Source organism: Schistocerca americana, chromosome 4 (genome assembly GCF_021461395.2).
Source record: "Schistocerca americana isolate TAMUIC-IGC-003095 chromosome 4, iqSchAmer2.1, whole genome shotgun sequence".
Taxonomy (NCBI): domain Eukaryota; kingdom Metazoa; phylum Arthropoda; class Insecta; order Orthoptera; family Acrididae; genus Schistocerca; species Schistocerca americana.
This window is the reverse complement of record NC_060122.1, coordinates 295,406,461-295,432,287: the sequence shown is the minus strand read 5'-3', so window position 1 is coordinate 295,432,287 and position 25,827 is coordinate 295,406,461. Positions and strand designations below refer to the sequence as shown.

The 25,827-nt window shown below is 44.5% G+C and overlaps 1 pseudogene; it reads left to right on the top strand.

The window, feature by feature from the left end:
• The first annotated feature begins 1,673 nt into the window (after positions 1-1,673).
• On the top strand, positions 1,674-1,791 carry LOC124614186 (annotated as a pseudogene).
• Positions 1,792-25,827: the final 24,036 nt, after the last annotated feature.

Sequence of the window (25,827 nt, the reverse complement as noted above, 5' to 3'; positions counted from 1 at the left end):
GACTGATAACATAGCAAATGACGAATTTCTCCGCAGATTCGGCGAGGAAAAGAGTATATGGAGAACACTTGACAGTCATAAAGGGGCAGGATGATAGGACCTGTGTTAAGTCATCAGGGAATAGCGTCGATGATTCTAGAGGGAGCTGTACAGAGTAGAAACTGTGGAGGAAGACAGAGATTGGGAAATATCAGACAAACGTTTGACTTCGTAACTGCTAAGCACAGGATAAGAAACCGTCGCGGGCTGAGTAGGACTGACTATTTAAAAAATAAATAAAAAGACGTCTATGTATCCCAGAGAACTTTTCCAATTTTTGCCATGTAGGTAGGCACAAAATCTTATACTTGAAAATGATCATAACTCGAAATTTCAATCGTGCTAATTGGAATTAAAAATACAGGCAATGGCAAAAATTTGGTTCAAAAAATTGTGCACACTAGTGAATCCACTTCAGGAAAAGATAATAACGTTTATCAGTTGAATTCTTATTTTTTTAACCTATATTAATATGAAATTAATTTTTAAGACCACCATTGTTCAACAAGAATGCATCATTTCCAAACCGCACTATACGCAGTAAGGAAATGGAATTCAAGAAATTCGACAAATCGTCGAATACGTGCTCTTGGATCTGAATTCTGGAGTCAGCATACAGATGCGGACATCCCCGAACTCTGCTGTGGCCCCTGTCTCGGATGCCCGGCGGATACGATGCGAGGGGACAGCAGGCATCCGCGAGATTGTGACGTCAGCACCGGGAAGCATCTCCCCGTCAGACAAGGGCTGCGCTGACAGCGCGCAATCTAAATAAAAACACACCGCCAGCCTTTCTGTCTCCCACATGCAGGGCGGCTCATGAATATTTCACTCTACAGGGAAAACACAGCTAGAAATGACAAGAAACAAACAGCCCGCGCCTTAGGTTCCCGTGGAACAATTCTTTGGCATCCCTTGTCAGAAAGTTTGTAATGTGAAGTTGCTGCTGCGATCTTTCACGTCAGTCAAAAGTGCTCTCCTTGCCAGTATAACTCGAATCTCAGTGTGAGCTGGATTACACTCGACTACGTGTCGAACAATAGGGTTTACCTTGCCGAATAAAACACTTCATCCTCACAAATTCCATTATGACAAAAAACCTACAAAGAGCAAAACCACTGGTATTTATTGTACAGGTTCGAAGAAGAAAAGTTAGGTCTCAAGCTCAAGTGATGCAGACACGAATAAAAAATATGAGGTCTATTTAAAAAAGAGGTACTGTTGTTCATATCTTCGTAACGAACAAAGCATGAGAATGGTAGTCTTGCTGGTTTATGTCCCCCTGGTGCTTTTGCTTGGTCCACTTTTTATTTTGCTTCTCGTATTTCCTGAAAATCAATGTTCTGCTATCATACGTCGTTAAGGGTGGTTCAGAGCTTCAGAAACTATCTTTCTATTTCGCAGGAAGCGTGGTTCATATCCCATTCCATCCGTCCCGATTTAGGTTTTCTGGAGCGCAACTAAATCACTTCCAGCGGATGTCGTATAGGTCCCTTGTTCGGATGAACTTATGGACTGTCCCTACTGGCTTCAGTCTCAATGGGAAGTTAATTTAAAATGCTTTTTCTTGTCTAATTCAAATACCTGTTATGAATCCAGTAATTAAAAACATAACAACATCTCCAGTCACTATAGGCGACGGCCTTGCCGCAGTGGATACACCGGTTCCCGTCAGATCACCAAAGTTAAGCGCTGTCGGGCGTGGCTGGCACTTGGATGGGTGACCATCCGGGCAGTCATGCGCTGTTGCCATTTTTCGGGGTGCACTCAGCCTCGTGATGCCAATTGAGGAGAGCAGTGTGCTGACCACATGCCACTCCTATCCGCATCCTCAGCTGAGGATGACACGGCGGTCGGATGGTCCCGGTGGGCCACTTGTGGCCCGAAGACGGAGTGCTGTCAGTCACTATCGTTCTTTCTGTTATGTCCGACGCATTCCGGAACCCAGCTCCAGTCTCAAGGACCACAGTTTGTACTTTATAACTTACATTTGCTCGAGTATTGTTGCTACCATTAAACATAACGTTACAGCTTATAATTTTGTGAGAACTACTTCACGACAAAACCTTACTTGCTACATAAAATTTATTAGTAAAGGAAATAAATCTCCTGAATCAGTCTGCAGTCATTATGGATCGCTTAATACATTTCTTTATTTATAACTTCGTTTGACTATCGCACTCACCAAACCAAAACTTAGAACTTGTAAAAAGACGTCCAATGCCAGTATGAATGAATGAGACATGCTGACACTAAACGTTGTTTTACGAGTGCTAAGTTTTGATCCGATGATGGTAGAAGCCCAAACGTCGCTATAAATAAAGAAACATGTTGAGCGGTACACAGTTTTAATGACAAAACATTGTGCATAAAAATTGTAAATATGAATTTATAATGCTTATCTCGCTTCTGCCTTTGCAAATATGTAGTCTGCAAGTTTCTGGTTCTACAATGTTGGATGAACAATTTCCTGCACTCAGTGAGGCCCATTAATTCGCGAAAGAACTTGCTGCTTAGACACCTGCTATTCTTAGATCGTTACCATGATCGTAATCTCTCTTATTGGTCCTTTCTGATTTTCCTTCCTCTTCTCAACTTTTGCGAATATCCTCTCCAGTGCTAATCACCTGCAACTCTCTCTTATACACTGATCTTCTCTAATAATCTTTCTCACGGCCCGCTTCTTTATTGGCAAAACACAATATTTGGTTAGAGCAGCCTCAAGGAGTGTCTTCACCTTACCTAAAATTCCCAGCACATACTGGCTGTCTAATTATTGCTGTCGAATAGGTTACTTCACAGATCGTCTTTTCAATCGCTATCCACTTCCTCTTCACTGCTCTTCCCCTTTTCTGTTATTATCTGAAGCACATTTGAACATTTTCCAGTGTCTGAAACATCTTCATACTCGCTCATGTCCTCTTCTTCGTCTGGTGTGTTTAACAGTGCATCTACAAATCTCCTCAAGTTGAAAACATCCTGCGTAATATGTCTCTTCTTCTTCCGATTCGCTGGTCCACATATCTCCTCATTATTCCTCTCGTCCTCTACGTTATCTGTTTCACTAGTTTCAGTGATAAAAGCTGGAATCACATCTACCTCACAGTATCTTGTAGGTTCGTCACTTACTTCGCCCACTGCTTCTCCCACTTGCTCCTCTTTGTTCCCTAATGTCATGCCCTCTTATTCTTCAGTGACAACAAAACTACCGAATCTTCTAATGATGTTTCCACATTACCTATGAATTTGATTTTGATCTTTTCGTTCTCCAAATTTACCCCTACAAACCTCTTCTACAAATGTAGCAAGAATGCTCATATTTCAGATCAACTGTAAAATTCTTCACAATTAAGAAATTCGCACTAATGGTTGTAACTGGCATTCAAAACCTGCTCTCACTTGCTTCTTGACCTCTGCACATTTCCTATTCACTGTACTTTGTATTCTCAAACCCTGCATTTTAAACAACGGTCACTTCTTCTCTCCACCACATTACTCATAGCCTTCCTTGTCCATCACCGACACTTGGCTGCCAGAATCAAGTATGCTCTGTATTACATTGCCCCCACGTTCACACTTATTATTTGATATACAATGTATTCTGTTCTACGATCTAATTTCTTGATCCCTGCCACTAACGTCTCTGTCAATTTGTTGTAATTTACAAATAGGACCCCCAGTTGGTTTACCATTACCAAGTATGAAGTCGGACCCTCCATTGCTACTCAACTTCTTTAGGTGTTCTCTCAATCTTCATTCCTCTGATTGTATCTTGCGTTAGGCCTGTGTGCTACCACTATCTCGTCTCTCACTTATGGTTGATCTTTCTGTCTCCAACTGTTTCTCCTATAATCTGGTCCATACTGTGGTTCTCCATCACCTCATCAATTTCCATTTCTCTGCGTCAGGTGTCTCGCTCTCCATTTTTGATTATTCTGTTGCTGGTTTTCAGGTGGAAAATACGTCTTTATTAAGTGTACAAGTTCCTTGATTTTGTACTATGACTGTACCCTAACTCTTACAGGAAAACTTGGAATCCTCGTACACCTAGCATGTTCCTACCAGCTATTAATTTCTTTCTGTATTTGACACGCCGTTTCGTCGAATTCGGATTAGTTCTGCTGGCTCATAAGGCTTGTATAGGAAATGATTGTCGATCATCTCCATGAAATACTATACTGGGTCTTGCCACCTCAATTCTGCATAATGCTCAGTCATTAATATTTCCAATCTTAATCGATCTTTCTTTGCTTTTGACCAATATTTATGAAGGAAAGTGTGTTTGAACTCTTTGTATGTCTTAAAATCTCCTGTAATCACTCTCATTCTCGGTGCTGTTTCTTCTCTGAAGTGTGCGCTGACAAAGATTATCTTCAAAACATGCGGCCACGCTCTAGGTAAAGCCTCCCGAAAATGCTCAGTCCAAATCTTTGGGTATACCCTTATGCGACATAACTTGTCCGTAAGTTCTCTTAATTCATCTTCCTCCCGAATTTTCTCTTCTACAGTTTGGCTCGTCACGTTTTGTCTTCAGTTACCATTTGAGCTTCTACTGCTCCCCTTCTCTTTCATTGACACATCCAATGCTTCCCCCTTCCTTCAGCTGATGTGCGTCTGCATCTCTTTGAATGTATTAAATCCATAACTTCTTCATGCTCATTTGGTTTCGTTGCGTCTTGACATCTGCTGGACGGCAGTAGTCAACTCTTCGACTGGCTCTAACGACTTTGCCTAACGTATTCTTCTGTGAGTCAAAATCCTTCTTAACAACTTTTACTTCTTCACTGACCTCTCCCTCCTATTTTTTGATTGCTTCAATGTTCTGAGCATTGGTGTCAAAATCTTTCCTTAAACCATGTGTAGTCCCTTATGTATTCTGCGTCAACATCTCTATCTTCGGATGAAAATCTTTTGCCTGATCGTCTACCTTCTTTGTGAGCCGTTTTTGTACTTCTGTAACACGATCATCAGTCTATTTGTCTAATAATTTACTCTGTTCCTCTCATTTCTTTATGTGATGGTCGAGTTTCTTATTTACTGAAAATATGAATGTTCTTCTATCTTTTTATTCAGATTATCATTATCCTTGAGTCTTCTTCCACTTTTTGGCATTGCGCATCCTTTTTTCCTCACTTTTCGTAAAGGTTCCTCATTTATTTTCTCCCTTAACCCAAACGTTCCTCTATTGTCTTGAACTGTTTGTCATTCTCTTTTTCTTTTCTTTAATATTTCCTCATTTTCCTCTGGCAAAAGATGAGCCGCGCGCGGCTCGTGTTCATGCCGTTTATTGCTTGTTACCTTGTCTTTACGGTACTGTCGCTTCTTTTCTTATTCGATTTACTGGCGTCACTAAGTTGCTGGTTTAATTGCCCGTGAGTGGCAGCAGCAGCGCTTATCGATAAGTGCACTGTCGTACTATCTCTGGAGGGGCCGCTATTATTTCCAGGTCGTCCTCAGTCGGAATTCGATCGTGACGGAGCGCCAGTGAGGTGCGGACAGCCAGTACTCGCCGACCGCTGGCGACACACATGCACTGTCCGACGGAAGGAGACTGGAGCGGGAACGACCGTCGGTTGCTCCTTCGGTCGGTGGTCTCATTGGACGACGTGTATTTGGTCGCCGACCGCTTCTGGGTTCTCCGTGTGTGTCGACTTGGGATTCGTCCTTGTTGTTCCACAGTGATTGCTTTTACGATTGTTCGAGTTCTTGTGGAAGTGTTTCCATGGAACTGTGTCTAGCTTGTATAATTTCGACTGAGCAGTTATGTTAATGCTGTCTGCGTACTGGAGTAGGCAGTCGGTCTGTTGGTACAACGCAGCGAAGAAGTCTCCGCGGCGAGGGCATTTTGGTGTTGTTCATATTCTTAAGTGGTTATTGTGGCTTGGCTGTTTTTGACGCCGATTTTGAAGACGTAGTGCTACTGGTATTTTCGTCCTCAGCTCATACTTTCTGTTGTCATGCCATTGGTCGGGCGGAAGGGAATTAATTAGGTTGCTGGTTGGTCCTTCACCCGTCCCTGGGTCGGGTTGCCATCCAATTATTTATCCTTACCCTTGCTGCCTGTCTCACCCCACCTTACGTTAGAGCTACCTCCTCAGGCCGACCCTTGGAACACTTGTGAGCACCACTGATCTGTGGTTTTAGACTGTGATTTTCATTTTAGTCTGATGTACTGTGCGAGGCATTCAGCCGTCTATTAGTTTAGTTTGTTTTAATTTTAAAATAAGGCCTTCAGCCGACTTAAACTAAGCTTTCAAGATTGATTCGTTTAAAACTATTTTAATAAAAGAGATTTGGCTGCATTTGAAATCTTTGTTATCCAGGCCTTAAGCCTTGAGTTTTTCAATGTTCTGTATGTGGCCATCAGCCGAGCTTTTACGTGAAATGTTTTTAAGATAAGGCCTTAAATTAAAACTATGATGATTCTTACTTAAATTAAAAAATAGAAAAAAGGGGAATTTGCCCGTTGGAAAACCTTATCATTATCCAGGCCTTAAGCCCTCAGTTCTTCTATCTCCTGTGTGTGGCCTTCAGCCGAGTATTTATGTAAAATTTTGTAACTAAGGCCTTCAGCCGTGTGTATTCCTTAAGGCAATTTTAATAACTTGTGTTCGGGCCTTCAGCCGTATTGTTTTTGAATGCTTTTAAGGGCATGTGTGATTAAGTGTTTTACGAAAATAAAGTTTGTATGTTTTGTGCAACTGACAGTAACTGATTTTGGCCCCTTTCCACAACTATAACCTGATCCTCTCTGTCCTGCAAAACCGGATTGCAACTGGGCCGAACTACACGCTGTGCCGGACAGCATCAACACGCCGAGGAAACACACACACACACACACACACACACACACACACACACACACACACACACACACAAATTTCTACGTCTTTGCACTAACCTTCGGCAATTATGGTATGACTCAGGCGAATGTAAATGTTTTGTCCAGATATGCGTTCACTTGAATCACATTCCAATCTCCTGTCCAAATTTACTAAGGCATTAGTAGAAAACTCGGCAAATCGGATGCAGCTAGTCGTTGAGCTGTGGGCTCATAAGTGAGGCAACTCTATGCTTCGTTTTTGTGGCCTATTAATCAGCAAGTATCCGATAATCGTGAAATTTCTCTGTCGCCTCCTTCCTAACTTCAACTACTGAAATTTCCTCGTTATCCTGTGCCTGGCTTTGCTCTTTCTCTACATTCGGTTCACTTTATGGTTCTTCACGCCCTGGGTGACTGAAATCTACATGTTGAACGTTTTCTTGCTGTAACTCCATGTCTTAACCACCGTCTACTATGCCTGACTTAACGAAAAGTTCTCTCTCTCTCCCTCGCACATTCTCGATAAACTCCTAGATCGTGCCCTTGTGGATTTCCTCATGACCTAAGTGAATCTCTAAACTTCAATGTTCCTAACACATGAATGAAACCTACTAACCTGCAGTAAAATGTTCAAATCCCACATACACGCTATAGCTCAATGCCCTCCTAATGCAAAGCACACAAAGTTCACATAAAATAGAAAACAAATAAAATCCCCTTCAAAATTCCAACGGTGATCATCACCTCCTAAATACATTATGGTTACACTAATCAACTTGAAAGTAATTTATTTTAATTAAGCTAGTGATTATTGAGATGAAATGCGCAAAACCCTCTTCAAAAATAAGCTTTAATTTTGAAAAAAATTTCGCGTGGATCCAACTGAGGCGTCAGGAGTTCGCAAGTAAACGCATCCTAAGTGGAATCGCCAGTTTGTAAGTTTATGGTGTGTTTTTAGCCCTTGCCTATACTGTGGGTGGAGCACTTTTATTGGGATCTTTAATTACTTATCTAACGTAAGTGAATCACCACTCGTGAAATCAATGGCCAAGGAATTCATCTGACTACGAAATTAAACAGTGATCTCAATGAAACTCAGTTTATTACGAGGGCAGTTCAATAAGTAATGCAACACATTTTTTTTCTAAAACAGGGGTTCTTTTATTCAGCATTGAAATACACCAGGTTATTCCCCAATCTTTTAGCTACACAACACTATTTTTCAACGTAATCTCCATTCAATGCTACGGCCTTACGCCACCTTGAAATGAGGGCCTGTATGCCTGCACGGTACCATTCCACTGGTCGATGTCGGAGCCAACGTCGTACTGCATCAATAACATCTTCATCATCCGCGTAGTGCCTCCCACGGATTGCGTCCTTCATTGGGCCAAACATATGGAAATCCGACGGTGCGAGATCGGGCCTGTAGGGTGCATGAGGTAGAACAGTCCACTGAAGTTTTGTGAGCTCCTCTCGGGTGCGAAGACTTGTGTGAGGTCTTGCGTTGTCATGAAGAAGGAGAAGTTCGTTCAGATTTTTGTGCCTACGAACACGCTGAAGTCGTTTCTTCAATTTCTGAAGAGTAGCACAATACACTTCAGAGTTGATCATTTGACCATGGGGAAGGACATCGAACAGAATAACCCCTTCAGCGTCCCAGAAGACTGTAACCATGACTTTACCAGCTGAGAGTATGGCTTTAAACTTTTTCTTGGTAGGGGAGTGGGTGTGGCGCCACTCCATTGATTGCCGTTTTGTTTCAGGTTCGAAGTGATGAACCCATGTTTCATCGCCTGTAACAATCTTTGACAAGAAATTGTCAACCTCAGCCACATGACGAGCAAGCAATTCCGCACAAATGGTTCTCCTTTGCTCTTTATGGTGTTCTGTTAGACAACGAGGGACCCAGCGGGAACAAACCTTTGAATATCCCAACTGGTGAACAATTGTGACAGCACTACCAACAGAGATGTCAAGTTGAGCACTGAGTTGTTTGATGGTGATCCGTCGATCATCTCGAACGAGTGTGTTCGCACGCTCCGCCATTGCAGGAGTCACAGCTGTGCACGGCCGGCCCGCACGCGGGAGATCAGACAGTCTTGCTTGACCTTGCGGCGATGATGACACACGCTTTGCCCAACGACTCACCGTGCTTTTGTCCACTGCCAGATCACCGTAGACATTCTGCAAGTGCCTATGAATATCTGAGATGCCCTGGTTTTCCGCCAAAAGAAACTCGATCACTGCCCGTTGTTTGCAACGCACATCCGTTACAGACGCCATTTTAACAACTCCGTACAGCGCTGCCACCTGTCGGAAGTCAATGAAACTATACGAGACGAAGCGGGAATGTTTGAAAATATTCCACAAGAAATTTCCGGTTTTTTCAACCAAAATTGGCCGAGAAAAAAATGTGTTGCATTACTTATTGAACTGCCCTCGTACATCTACGCATCACTGAAATGAGGTAGATAATGTCTTAGTAAATTTGGATAAGAGATCTGGAATGTGCTTCAGTTAAACACATATCTGAACAAAACATCTATATTCGCCTGAGTCATACTATAATTGTTGAAGATTAGTGCATTGAGGTAGAAAATACTACAAAAGGATATATATGTGCATCTATTGCTACAGTTGAAAGCATGTTAAACTTCCACCTGAAAACAACTCTTCGAAATTAAGATTTAAATTACTGAACTTCGTTATAAATGATTCGAATTTCCCTAGAGTTTGCGTCGCTGTTGAGGCTGGATGCCTCCATGCTCATAATCTGCAAGTGACTGCAAAAATCGAAGTAACTGCAAAACGAGTCACTGGCTCGGTACTAACAACTGCTCTATGTTTAAGTTAACGTTAGCCAGATGAGCCTAAGTCATCTGAAAATTAAGTTTGTCCGTGAAGAAGCCTGCCCATCAAGATGCCTATCTACAGAGCACTTCTCACAAGGAAAACATTGTGCTCTGTGTTTTTCACCGTCACGTAATTCTGATAGGCTGAATACTAATTCTTGTGAGTCCAACCAATAACATGTTGTCTTAGAAGACTCTGGTCTCCCTCCGTTATTCGTGTTTCAGGAAGTTAACCAGTTAAAAACTTGTTAATCTTGCTGCTCCAAAATGCGTCAGAATTACTCCTTCTCTCTGCCTGCTTTCATGTGCTGACCAATATGGTAGCACCTCTGTAAGAACAATCAAACGCCTTAATCCACTTCGAAATTATTTACGTAAACCAAGATAGCCATTTTCACATTTCTTTAAACATCGCTTTTAGCAGCACGCAGGAATGTGCCGGTGGTCCATGAGCTTCATAGACGCCACAAACTTTATGTTCTCATTCAACTTTCTAAGATGTATCTTAACAGGCTTTGTTTTTTGGAGAAGTTTGACTGCCCGTTGTTTCCCTGCACAATGGCAGTTCTTCTGGAACTCTGCCGTTAAGCGGCAGAAATTCCGCCCCCACACAGACTCTGTTGTTCAGCACCTCCTGGAGGTGTACTCCGCATTGGCTGACTTCAGATGCTTGGTGCCAGGGCAGCTTTCTTTTAAACTCTCATTCCACAAAATGGAGCCCGGTCCGACTACCTGCCTGGCTTTTTCTGTCGCATGGGGAGCGAGCTCAGAGTCTGCGAAGAGAGCCGAGGGATGACTCGATGGAATTTTATGGCCATACAGTGCTTCCCTTATTCTTCACAGAGTCAACACTGCTTTCACAGTGTCTTCTCGTTTAGACATGCATGCAGTATAAAATACATGGAGAGCCAGAGAAACTAGTACACATGCCTAATATCGTGCAGGATACGCGAGAGCACGCAAAAGTGCCGGCACGACAGTAGGGGGACAAGGTTCGTGCCAGGCCACGCTGCGTTGTTGCCGAATTTATTCAAGATGGCGGCGATGACGTCATCCTAGATGGCGGCATGTAGACTTGGCAACATCGCACGACGTCATCCAAGATGGCGGCTTTTGGCGGGAAAATAGGACAATTGTGCTACGTCCACTAACCTAACCTCAAGAAAAAATGGCGGGAAGTTTGAATTCTGGCGCGAAAATAGCCCAACTGTGCTACGTCCACTAACCTAAGCCTCCAGAAGGAAAAACGGCGGGAAGTTTCAATTCCAAAAGGATAATGCATACAAAGACTGCACTTGTCTTTTTATTATTATTGATTATCATTTATTAACATTCATTATTATTTATTAAAATTTATTATTATTTATTATTATTGACCTGCCTCCACTAGAAAATTCCCTCAAAATTCAAATTCCAACACGATAATGGTTGCAAAACCTTACTTTTGTTTATTATTATTCATTATTATTTATTAACATTCATTATCATTCATTGTCATTTATTATCATTCATTATCATTTATTATCATTCATTATGATTTATTATTATAGGCCTACCTCACTAGAAAATTGCGCCAAATTCAAATTCCAACACGATATTCTCTCGAAAACTGTTCTTCTGTTTATTATTATCATTTATTATTTATTCAAGATGTCCGATTTTCTCGGTGAGAAAGCCATTTTCCTTACATCCATAACAAAAATTTATCACAAGTTCAAATCCCAACACCATAATTGATCACATGTACGAGCTTTCTCCGTCACTTATCTGTTTTTCACTGGTAGCCTATCGTAATCGCGTCAAATGATAAACTGCACTTATAGTAATGTAATTCACATCCTTTGATTTTGCAGGGGGGAAGTGACTGAAGACTTTATTTCAAGCAGTACGGTCATCACTTGTTCTCCAACACAGTGAGCACACACATCTTTAATATCGCAGTGCAGTCACCACGACGTCCGCGCTCCAACTGAATTGGTTCAAATCCTCGCCACCCCCTGGCCAGCGCGCGGAGACACTGCCTACGCCTGTCACGTGAGGCAGCCGGCCACTAGCGCGGGGGGCGAGCCCAGTGATCGCTCCCACGTCGTAAACATGCTTTTGCTGGACACGCTGGAACTTGCCGAGTTTGACATCACAGCGGCCCCTTGTCCGCTCACCACGTGTATTCGTCGCCTCCGCACGTTTCCCGCCAAAATTGTCTGCCTAGGAGCTGAATCACACAACGGTCGACCGTTCGCTGCCAAAGTTGTTTTCCTCGGCATGTTCAAACCTGTCGATGCGGACCGCTCAACGTCCACCACGTGTTCCTGTGCGAGCGAGAACGCAGTGTTACACTTTTGGCGGCAAAGTGTGCTCGACAGTGGAATCCGCCATGACTATATAACAGCACGTTTGGACCGCACTAGAACGCCCGCTAATTGACTCGCTCTCGCGCGCGCGTAATAACTGTACAATCGCGGCGCCGCCTCCCCGCTTACGTCACACACTCTCCATACACCCGACAGACATAGCCTTACGTAAATACCTGGAAAATGACTCTTTATTTCAGACATTACGGTCATGCAGGTGTGTCCCAACTGACTTCTCCATGATCACACAGCGAAAATCCAGGGCGCAGCTGACGTACGCGCGGCCAGCTGAGCCCGCTCCATCGGCAGCTCCCTGGCCGGCTGACGTCAAGCGACCAGCGGTGCCCGCCCACCCCCACCGCCAGTGCGCCAGGTAGGCCGCGAGCGGCGCCTGAGAGTCCGACTATGTAAACATCTTTCCGCGCCCGCAATCACTTAACGCTGGACACGATGGAACATGTCGACCGCGTGCCGGACAAAGGATACGTTTGACGCCAGAGTTTGACCGACAGTGGAATCCACCATGACGGTATAACAGCGCGTTTGCTCGTCGCGAGAACGCTCGCTAATTCACTCCCACCACCCCGCTATATTAAATAACTGAATTTACAATTCCATATACGTATGCAAACGTGTTCAACTCCCTAATTTCAACTACTTTTCGAGGACCAGACCGCCACCTCCTCCTAGGAACCAGCGCCAAGTTTGAAATCTGCCAGTAAACAAAGGTCACTTGCGCTTCCGCCACCAACCTAAGAAAATTGTTTCAAAGTAAGCCACCAGCACTCAACCTCTTTCTACACGTTTCTGGTAAACGGAATCACCATGCACTAGGTCCATGGATGGAGGAACGAATTTACTTTACTTAGGAAAGAGTATACGTATCACACCGACATGTCCCACATCATACAGACCTGCAAAACGCTCCTACATAACTCATTTAAAATGTTCTAGACACACGCTAACTCATAGCACAGCCTACAGACATGCGAACCGCTCGTAAATAATGCAAAACATTTACGTCCAAATAGCCAAACAACCGCTAATTTTCCGCAATAATTTCAGTGCATACGCTGATGGAAGAAGGAACGAGTGTACTTTATTTATTTGCGACATATCTTTTTGAAACTTTTGCTTCTCATAGGATTCGATATGTAAGGCTGACATAAGGCAGTTTCTGAACTCCAGTAGTGCACTACACGTGGCAACACAACCACTTCCACCAAGATATTCATTCCAATCCAGACCTCTAACTCCTCTACAGATAAATTTGTCCATTTATTTGTTGACTCACTCACAGTCTGACTAGATTGCAGTTTTTTGCGCAAAAACCACTCAGACCTGGCTGTGCTGCTCGGGGAAGTAAGGAAGGGCTGCACTCTATTTATTTGGAGCCCTTTTATTTAGTCGTGGAGTATATTTGTCACGAAACACTCACACTGATCCGACTGTGGTCATCTGACACAGGCCACAAACACGTAAACAACTAATTTCACCACACAATAGCAAGCAGCTCTTAAATAATGCAGTACACAATATCAGCAGACGAGTTCTGTACTCTTAAACTCTCCAAATAATGCACCGCACAGTGCACAGACATGCTCGCCAAATAGTGCAACATACGCGCCCAAACACCCTCAGCTGCCAAACCGACCGAAAGTCTCTGCTCGGCCTCCCCCAAACATGACGTCAACACAGTCGCATTCGCACCTAACACCGGAGAAACTGATATCGCCTATGCGCCTTAGATTACGCTCCAAGGCAGATCGCGCGCGCGTGCGGTCTGCGGGGGAGGGGGTTCCAGAGTCTCCAGCCAAGTTCAGCTTCCGAGCGCTCGTGACAGCCGACACATGTGAAAGCTGCATTGTTCTTCTCATGTACACCGCCGGCATCTCAGGTCTGGACCTGCCTTCACGTCTATTGTCAGAATAGCTCATAGCTCGTTGATACACACGATTAACGCGGCCGGCAAAACATTTACTAATCGCATGCAACCGAGATGGTGACGGAAAACCAATCACTCTGATCTGCGCTGCAGGCGCGTGTAATCAATGAGAACACTCTATTTATTTTTTCGAACAACTTATTTAACCATACAGTGTATCTATCATGCTATCACAAAACACCAATCCCAGGTGTGCTCTGGACCATGTTGCACAGCCCACAGACACGCACCCAATCATAATTTCAGTACACACTATAGCAAACTGCTACTAAATAATACATCACACAGATGTGTAGATACGCTCAGTACTCGTAAACTATCCTAATAACGCATAGCAGAGCCTGCAGATCCGCTCGCAAAATAACTCAGCAGACGTGCGCAGGTACCCCCACTCCGCACCCTGCCCACAGGATCGTGAAGTCACCCATCCGTCTGATTTCAGACCTCGTACAGCCCCTGCTCGGCGTCCGCAAGCGTGAGTTGGCGCGGTCAACGCGCTCGTCAGCGGTCAAAGCACACACATACGTCCGTCTGGGACCGCGATCCCGAGCCGCGACCACCGAACGCGGCTGAAAGTCAACTTAACATCAACGTAGCATAATTATCAAAGCACAGCCTCCATACGCTAGACACATCATAGCAGCACATGTCTTTACCTCCTATGACACTGTAGCACACTGCACATTGCTCCTCACACGACATTACACGGCCCTTTAACTAAACACAACTACACATCCCTGCTCTCGCCTCGTCGCGTGACCAGCCATCTAAAACCTTCTCAATATTATTCTTACTTTACAACATTTTTTTAAAATAACATCTAATTTACACCTCCTACCGCACCTAACCTCACACCCGTCCCACCATCAACATACGCAAACGTCCTCAACCCTATCTTGACACTCATATATCACCCCACAAATCATGCCCATCAATCAATTTACCATTCTCATCCCCTCTTTTCGAATTACAAACGTAGCCTCTATCTAAACACCAATCAACTCATCTTTCTCGCACTTTCAACAGTAAAATTAATTTTACACACACCCAGATACACTCCTGGAAATGGAAAAAAGAACACATTGACACCGGTGTGTCAGACCCACCATACTTGCTTCGGACACTGCGAGAGGGCTGTACAAGCAATGATCACACGCACGGCACAGCGGACACACCAGGAACCGCGGTGTTGGCCGTCGAATGGCGCTAGCTGCGCAGCATTTGTGCACCGCCGCCGTCAGTGTCAGCCAGTTTGCCGTGGCATACGGAGGTCCATCGCAGTCTTTAACACTGGTAGCATGCCGCGACAGCGTGGACGTGAGCCGTATGTGCAGTTGACGGACTTTGAGCGAGGGCGTATAGTGGGCATGCGGGAGGCCGGGTGGACGTACCGCCGAATTGCTCAACACGTGGGGCGTGAGGTCTCCACAGTACATCGATGTTGTCGCCAGTGGTCGGCGGAAGGTGCACGTGCCCGTCGACCTGGGACCGGACCGCAGCGACGCACGGATGCACGCCAAGACCGTAGGATCCTACGCAGTGCCGTAGGGGACCGCACCGCCACTTCCCAGCAAATTAGGGACACTGTTGCTCCTGGGGTATCGGCGAGGACCATTCGCAACCGTCTCCATGAAGCTGGGCTACGGTCCCGCACACCGTTAGGCCGTCTTCCGCTCACGCCCCAACATCGTGCAGCCCGCCTCCAGTGGTGTCGCGACAGGCGTGAATGGAGGGACGAATGGAGACGTGTCGTCTTCAGCGATGAGAGTCGCTTCTGCCTTGGTGCCAATGATGGTCGTATGCGTGTTTGGCGCCGTGCAGGTGAGCGCCACAATCAGGACTGCATACGACCGAGGCACACAGGGCCAACACCCGGCATCATGGTGTGGGGAGCGATCTCCTACACTAGCCGTACACCACTGGTGATCGTCGAGGGGACACTGAATAGTGCACGGTACATCCAAACCGTCATCGAACCCATCGTTCTACCATTCCTAGACCGGCCAGGGAACTTGCTGTTCCAACAGGACAATGCACGTCAACATGTATCCCTTGCCACCCAACGTGCTCTAGAAGGTGTAAGTCAACTACCCTGGCCAGCAAGATCTCCGGATCTGTCCCCCATTGAGCATGTTTGGGACTGGATGAAGCGTCGTCTCACGCGGTCTGCACGTCCAGCACGAACGCTGGTCCAACTGAGGCGCCAGGTGGAAATGGCATGGCAAGCCGTTCCACAGGACTACATCCAGCATCTCTACGATCGTCTCCATGGGAGAATAGCAGCCTGCATTGCTGCGAAAGGTGGATATACACTGTACTAGTGCCGACATTGTGCATGCTCTGTTGCCTGTGTCTATGTGCCTGCGGTTCTGTCAGTGTGATCATGTGATGTATCTGACCCCAGGAATGTGTCAATAAAGTTTCCCCTTCCTGGGGCAATGAATTCACGGTGTTCTTATTTCAATTTCCAGGAGTGTATATCAAACTCAATTAAAGAGTCAAAATTTTATACAGAGCTGAGGACATGACCTTCAATATTACAGTTCTTAATCCAATAACCACCGAAACAAGTACTAAATGCTCAAACTAATCCCATAGCGCCTTACAAAGCGAGTGTACGAGCGCCGCCGGCGGCATGTCAAAGGCACATTGCTGTCCATCTAAACAGCCGTCCACTCAGTCCCAGGACCAGAATGCTGAAGTGAGCCCTCCCTATACCTGCTCTCCAGCTATTGTCTAACGACATACAGCGCACAAATGGATTCCTGAATAGCGCAGATCTCTATCTCCCCCTTGCATCTCCAACAGGACATGTAAACAGTGTCTCCCCCAGCCAGCGAACCTGACGTCATTCACCCTTCACTCACAATTTCCACTCGCATATATAAAACCATATTCACTCCTGCCAAAACTCACTTAATAATAAAAAAGCATTCTCCCTTTCTAAGCATAGGTGAGTATGCATTTATCTTCACCCATCTGATCTCTGCAATTTATGTCGGAGAAAGACATATCTATTACCTTCTGCAACCTGTCTATAAACAGAACGATCTCAGTTACTACAACAGGACCTTGTTTTGACCATTCGCCGGAAATGTGCGCAATGTTGTATGCCTCAAACTAGGCACAAGTACAACAGATCCTCAACACCCTATCATCTTTATCCTCTACCATCAAACAGTGAAAAAGTCACGAAGGCACCAATGCGATCCACCTCCAAACGGAATTCGCAATACTCCCCCCGAATAACTCAGAGTGCAACCATCCAAGAATTCCTAACGGCTCGCCAAATCCAACACCTCAAACTACATATGCCTATATGAAGAAGATCATATTAAATATACACACACACTGCAGAGACCCCTTTAAAGTTTGATCACCCATACTCTAAGCTAATGAGAAGCTGCCTCTGGCCCTTGTTCAAATAGTGTCTTCTAACACGCTTTTGCACACTGCCGAGCATTTCGTCTTCTTGCTGTTACTTCGAAGTCATTGTCTGATTCTAAACAGACGTTAACACGGACTGATGCACGGCCTCTCACAGGAATCTACACCTTGCACCTTGTAAATCATATTCTTACAGTCGATAACACAACATTGAATGATTTTAAATAAAGGACAACCACAACACAAGGAAAACAGAAGAACCTGCTGGTGTTGTAGCGACTTCCCTCGAAAGTGATTGACCACCTCTACATTTAAACTCATATGTCGCAGTGACCGAATAGTTTATAACTCTGCATTCCATTTCTAGTGACTGGACATTTTTACACATCACCGTTTTCGGTGCTAGCAACCCCGGAAGTTGCGGTCCATCAAGCAAAATTTGTCCCCCAACTCAAGCAAGCATTGTCAGTCAATCTTTATGTCCACCAGGGGGTGGCGAGGATTTGAAATAATTCAGTTGGAGCGCGGACGTCGTGGTGACTGCACTGCGATATTAAAGATGTGTGTGCTGACTGTGTTGGAGAACAAGGTTTTGCAGCCATTATCATGTTGGAATTTGAATTTTGAGGGAATTTTCTAGTGGAGGCAGGTCAATAATAATAAATAATAATAAATTATAATAAATAATAATAAATAATAATGAATGTTAATGAATGATAATCAATAATAATAAAAAGACAAGTGTGGTCTTTGCATGCATTATCCTGTTGGAATTCAAACTTCCCGCCATTTTTCCTTCTGGAGGCTTAGGTCAGTGGACGTAGCACAATTGGGCTATTTTCGCGCCAAAATTCAAACTTCCCGCCATTTTTTCTTGATGTTAGGTTAGTGGACGTAGCACAATTGGCCTATTTTCCCACCAAAGGCCGCCATCTTGGATGACGTCATGCGATGTTGCCAAGTCTACATGCCGCCATCTAGGATGACGTCATCGCCGCCATCTTGAATAAATTTGGCAGCAATACAGTGTGGCCTGGCACGAACCTTGTCCCCCTACTCACGACGTGGCATAGAACTGACTAATATCTGAAGTAGTACTGGAGGAAACTGACACCATGAATCCTGCATGAATCGTAAGAGTACGAAGGGGGTGGAGATATCTTCTTAACAGCACACTGCAAGGCATCCCAGATATGCTCGATAATGTTCATCTCTGGGGAGTTTGGTGCCAGCGGAAGTGTTCAAACTCAGAAGAGTGTTCCTGGAGATACTGTGTAGCAATTCTGGCCGTATGGGGTGTCGCATTGTCCTGCTGGAATTGTCCGTGTTTGTCTGAATGCACAATGGACACGAATGTATGCAGGTGATCAGACAGGATGCTTACGTACATGTCACCTGATATATTCGTATCTAGGCGTATCAGGGGTCCCATATTACTCCAACTGCACACGCTTCACACCATTGCAGAGCCTCCACTAGGCTGAAGAGTCACCTGCTGACGCACAGGGTCCATGGATTCATGATGTTGTCTCCACACTCATAGACATCTATCCACTCGATACAATTTGAAGCGACACTCATGCAACCAGGAAACATGTTTCGACCGGCCGCGGTGGCCGAGCGGTTCTAGGCGCTTCAGTCTGGAACCGCGCGACCGCTACGGTCGCAGGTTCGAATCCGGCCTCGGGCATGGATGTGTGTGATGTCCTTCGGTTAGTTAGGTTTAAGTAGTTCTACGTTCTAGGGGACTGATGACCTCAGATGTTAAGTCCCATAGTGCTCAGAGCCATTTGAACCATTTTTGAAACATGTTTCCAGTCATTAATAGTCCAATGTCGTTGTTGACGGACGCAGGCGAGGCGTAAAGCCCAGGTCGATGATATTTCGTTGAAAGTTTTGCACGTTGACACTTGTTGATGGCCCAGCGTTGAAATCTGCAGCAATTAGCGAAAGTGTTGCACTCTGTCACGTTAAACGATTCTCTTCAGTTGTCTTTGGTCCCATTCTTGCACTATCTTTTCCCGGCCGCAGCGATATCGGAGATTTGATGTTTTACCGGATTTCTGATATTCGCGGTACACTCGTGGAATGGTCGTATGGGAAAATCCCCACTTCATCGCTACCTCGGAGATGCTGTGTCCCACCGCTCGTGCGCCGACTATAACGCCACGTTCAAAACTCTCTTAAATCTCGATAATCTGCCATTGTAGCAGCAGTAACCGATCTAACAACAGCGCCAGACTCTCGTCTTATAGAGGCGTTGCCGATCGCAGCGCCGTGTTCTGCCTGTTTACATATTCTTTATTTGAATATGCGTGCCTATACCAGTTTCCTTGGCGCTTCAGTGTGTAATCTCTGTCCAAGACACTATCCAATCTATTCAACTTCTGTTCCTACTCCGTGGCTGTCTCTGACAGAATTGCAGTATCACTGATAAACCTAGAAGTTTTTATTTCTTCTGGATCAACTAAAATTCCGTTTTCAAATTTCTCATCGGTTTCCTTTACTGTTTGTTACATGCAAAGATGTGAATAACATTTCTACAATATTGCCTAACTCAATTCTCAATTATGGCTTCCCGATCATGTCCTCTGACTCTTACATTGGCTGTCTCTTTTGTACACAAGTTGTAAATAATCTTTCGCTCTTTGAGCTTTATCCCTGCTACACTGAAAAATTTCGTTGAGCGTTAACATTATAAAAATCTTCCTCCAAATCTACAATTGCTATAAGCGTAGGTTTCCCTCTCCTCAATCTATCTTATAAGTTAGGTCGTAGAGGCAGTGTTATTATACGCGTCTCTACATTTTTTCCAGAACCCAGACTGATTTTCCCCGAGGTCAGGATCTACCTGTTTTTCCTTTCATCTGTAAATAACTCTTGTCAGTACTTTGCGCCTCATAGCACAAGAACTGATGACGTTTAAGTTAACTGCAGCGCCTGTGCGAATCCTGAGGTGACGATGACTGGCTGAGAGCGCTGTCTTCAACGTACACATGGATACGCATGAGCAGGACAGAACAAGTGTCAGATCGCGGTGACACGATAGCCGGAAGGCTCAATAAAGCTAGGGTTTCGGGAAAGGCGATCACCCCGCAGTAAGCAACGTGAGAAGCTACTGCTACCGGCCAGCCATCGACTCAGCCGAAAGCGCTTCTCTTGCTGCTGCGATGTACTACGTCACGCTCCACGCAGAATTCGTAGAACAGCAAAGACAGAGGAAGCAGTCCCAGAATCAATGAAACACTGTCTCAAAACATGGTAGAAAACCCAAAGAGATTCTGGTCGTATGTAAAAAGTACACCAGTGACCAAAAACAGTCAATACCGTCACTGCGCTATAGCGATGGAAATGTTACCGATTACGATGCCACTAAAGCGGAGTTACTAAATACAGTTTTCCGTAATTTATTCACGAAAGAAGATGAAGTAAATATTTCATAATTCGAAACCAGAACAGCTGTTAGCATGATTGACATAAAAGTAGATATCTTAGGTGTTGCGAAACAACTCAAATCACTCAAGAAAGGCAAGTCTTCCGTTCCAGATGGTATACCAATCAGGTTCCTTTCAGAGTATGCAGACACAATAGCGCCTATCTTGACAATCATATACAACCCCTCACTTGACGAAAGGTCTGTTCCTAAAGACTGGAAAGTAGCACAGGTCACACCAATATTCAAGAAACGAAATAGGAGTAACGCATTGAATTACAGACCCATATCACTGACCGCAATTTGCAGTAGGATTTTGGAGCATATACTGTACTGGGACATTATGAATCCCCTGAAGAAAATGACTTATTGATACATAACCAACACGGAGTCAGAAAATATTGTTCTTGTGCAACACAGATAGCTCTTTATTCCCATGAAGTAATAAGTGCTGTCGACAAGGGATCTCAGATCGATTCTGTATTCCTAGATTTCCAGAAGGCTTTTGATACCGTTCCTCACAAGCGACTATTAATCAAATTGCGTGCATATGGAGTATCGTCTCAGTTTTGTGACTGGATTCGTGATTTCCTCTGAGAGAGGTCACAGTTCATAGTGACAGACGGTAAATCATCGAGTAGAACAGAAGTGATATCTGGCGTTCTGCAACGTAGTGTCATAGGCCCCCTGCTGTTCCTGATTTTCATAAATCATCTAGATGATAATCTGAGCAGCCCCGTTACATTGTTTGCAGATGATGCTGTAATTTACCGTCTAGTAAAATCATCAGACGATCAATTCCAATTATAAAATGATCTAGAGAGAATTTCTGTATGGTGCGAAAAGTGGCATTTGGCACTAAACAAAGAAAAGTTATAGGTCATTCACATGGGTACTAAAAGAAATCCGATAAATTTTCGGTATACGATAAATTGCACAAATCTAAGGGCTGTCAATTCGACTAAATACCTAGGAATTACCATTACGAGCAACTTAAATTGGAAAGACCACAAAGATAATATTGTGGGGAAGGCGAAACATAGACTGCGCTTTGTTGGCAGAACACTTAGAAGATACGACAAACCCACTAAAGAGAGAGCCTACATTACACTTGTCCGTCCTATGCTGGAATATTGCTGCGCGGTGTGGGATCCTCACCAGGTAGGATTGACGGAGGACATCGAGCCGGCCGGTGTGGCCGTGCGGTTCTAGGCGCTACAGTCTGGAGCCCAGCGATCGCTACGGTCGCAGGTTCGAATCCTGCCTCGGGCATGGATGTGTGTGATGTCCTTAGGTTAGTTAGGTTTAACTAGTTCTAAGTTCTAGGCGACTGATGACCTCAGAAGTTAAGTCGCATAGCGCTCAGAGCCATTTGAACCATTTTTGAGGACATCGAAAAAGTGCAAAGAAGGGCAGCTCGTTTCGTGTTAGCTTGCAATAGGTGTGAGAGTGTCACTGATATGATACGCGAGTTGGGGTGGCAGTCACTGGAACAAAGGCGGTTGGTTTTCTTTGCGGCGAAATCTATTTCCGAAATTTAAATCACCAACTTTCTCTTCCGAATGCGAAAATATTTTGTTGACACTCACCTACGTAGAGAGTAATAATCATCACAATAAAATAAGAGAAATCAGAGCTCGAACGGAAAGATTTAGGTGTTCCTTTTTCCCACGCACCATTCTAGAGTGGAATGGTAGAGAAGTAGTATGAAAATGGTTCGATGAACCCTCTCCCAGGCACTTACATTTTAATTGCAGAGTAACCATGTAGATGTAGATGTAGATATAGGATGCCACATAAAGCGCTAACGAAGTTGAAAACCGGACCGCAGAAAATGTTTACTTTACTTCAAGCAGGACCATTTGGATAATTTATTTATTGATTACTGATTTATTGATTAGAACAGCGACACCCACCTATTACAATCTCATGCGGTTGGGTATTTCAACACAGCTACAGAAAGGCTGAGTCTGCCCTCGTGGTCTCGCGGTAGCGTTCTCGCTTCCCGAGCACGGGGCCCCGGATTCGATTCTCGTCGGGGTCTGGGATTTTTCCTGCCTCGAGATGACTGGGTGTTGTTGTGTCGTCTTCATCACCATCATTCATCCCCATTACGGTCGGAGGAAGGCAACGGCAAACCACCTCCATTAGGACCTTGCCTAGTAAGGCGATACGGGTCTCCCGCATCGTTCCCCTACGCTCTGTAAAGAAGCGTGGGACTTCATTTCCATTTTTTTTTCACAGAAAGGCTGAACGCTGGCGAGCTAAGACATTATGACCACCTGCTTAATAGCTTGTTAGATCATCTTTGTAACGCAATGCGTCACCGTTTCCGCGTATCGTCGATTCTACACTTCGTTGCTACATTTGTGGAGTTATGTGGCGCCAAGTGTCAACGCATAAGTCATGTAATTCCCGTAAAATTACTTGATTTGCGCACGCGGTGATGGCGCTCGATAGCAGCCCAAATGAGAACCATCGGACTGACATCGGGTGAATTTGTTGGCCAAGACTTAAATGTGACTTCACTATCATGCTCCTCGAACTGTAGCACTATAGCACGTTCTTATACTGCTGAAAGATGACATCGCCATCAGGAAAGACATCAAGCACGAAGAGATGCAGGTGGTCCGCAGCTGATCTGGTGTGTTCGATTACCACCACAGGTCGTACGCAAACGCAGGAGAATGTCTATCGTAGCGTAATACTGCTTCCGTCAGCCTGCGCCCGGGGCGCGGTGCATGCTGTGAGGGAAGGGTGGGGGGTTCGGAGGTGTTGGATCCGTTAAAGTTCCATTGGTTGATCTCACAAGGGAACCTCCCCATCGCACCCCCCTCAGATTTAGTTACAAGTTGGCACAGTGGATAGGCCTTGAAAAACTGAACACAGATCAATCGAGAAAACAGGAAGAAGTTGTGTGGAACTATGAAAAAATAAGCAAAATATACAAACTGAGTAGTCCATGTCCACGATAAGCAACATCAAGGACATTTTCAGCGCAGGAGCGTTGTGGTCCCGTGGTTAGCGTGAGTAGCTACGGAACGAGAGGTCCTTGCTTCAAGTCTTCGCTCAAGTGAAATATTTATTTTCTTTATTTTCGCAAAGTTATGATCCGTCCGTTCGTTCATTGACGTCTCTGTTCACTGTAATAAGTTTAGTGTCTGTATTTTGCGACCGCACCGCAAAACTGTGCGATTAGTAGACGAAAGGACGTGCTTGTCCAATGGGAACCGAAAACATTTGATCGCAAGGTCATAGGTCAACCGATTCTGATATATTCTATACGACACTGGTGACGGCATGTGCGTCACATGATAGGAATATGTTGTCGACCCATTTATCGTGTTCACCTGGCGAATGGGTAAAAAGATTCTTCTACCTTGCCCGATTTAGGATTTCTTGTGGATGTGATAATCACTCCTAAAAAAGTGATGAAAACATAAGAGTCTGTCACATAAACTGCAACAAATGAATGCAACAGTTTCACAGTCGCACGGTTTCCCCTGTGCTCTGTCAAAACATATGTTTTTAACGTTTTCAAATTTTTCCGTGTGTAGACCGTCAAATCCTGCATATGTCCAAGCAAATCTGAACATGTCCTGGAACTTTGGAGAGCGAAGTTGATTATACAAAAATTAAGGTTTTCACACAATGGAGGACTTGAACCATGGACCTCTCATTTTGCAGTCGCTCACGCTAACTATGGGACCACGGCGTTACCGGACTCGCACCTTCCTTGATGTTGCATATCTTGCGCATGGACTACTCAGTTTCTATATCTTGCTTATTTTTTTCATAGTTCCACACAACTTCTTCCTGTTTTCTCGATTAATCTCTGTTCAGTTTTTCAAGGCCTATCCACTGTGACAAATTATAACTGAATCTGAGGGGGGTGCGATGGGGAGGTTCCCTTGTCAGTAAGACTGTGGCTGACGACGCTAGCCGACCTCACGTGCCATCTCACGACTGACGCGCGTTGGTTTTGAGGTTGTTTAATGAGGTTCGTATGAGCAGTTGCCAGCGGGCTCGTGCGCATGCGCAGAGCTGAATTCGCGTATGCGCAGTGCCTTCCTCCCGCTTCTGGCTACTTGAAGCGTGGCTATTTGGTGTATGAGCAGTAGCAGCAAGTAGCCAAATGCTACCCGGAAAATTTTTTCTGGCGCGCCCAAGCTGCCAGATTCGCGCATGCGCAGAGCAAGCTGAGCTGTAGTGGGGGGGGGATCCTTCCCCACGTGACCCGTGTATGTTTCGTGTCTTCGAAATATTGCTGGTCTCTTCGTTTACAGCTCCCACGTCAAATGAAATCAAAATAGATTTCTGTGGCCTGGAGCCATCAAGTGAATTAATATACATTCTCATAACCGTGAAAGACCAAAATAAGTTAGTAGTTTCAATTTTCTGATTTTATATTATTTCCACGTGATTAGTAATCAATCATTAATGTCTTAATGAAGCTATTTCTGTCTGTTTTGTAGAGAAATTTGCTTCTATTAATTTTTTTTCTGCTGAGGTAGTTAGTTTATTTGGAACGAAGTGTTTCATTCCGCACTTTTGGCTACTTTCAACTTCGTTCAGTTTCAAGTGCAAATTTTCATTTTCTGGGACAAATGACATTATATCATAATAAAGAACCAAACATGAGAATACAGTACTGGACCTCCGAGAAAACTGGTAGCACGAAAACCACATGAAAATCTGAATATCAGGTACTTCAGAGTGCATCTGGACATATAAATGTGCAATTAGAGCGGAATGAAGCATTTTACTGCGGTTTATGAAATTCCCATGCTGGCTGGAGTAGTCTCTGATGTCAAGTTCCTTTTATGACACTGTAATCTCTCTTAATGCTATATAAGTACGAATATACGTAAACATTTACTTGAAGCTGACAAAGTAGGCAAATTTGGTCAGTAGTTTTGAACTAAATATTTTGTTTCAAATATAATGACAGCTGTAGCAGAATTTTACAAATCTGCCTTCTGTGAAAGTGTTTT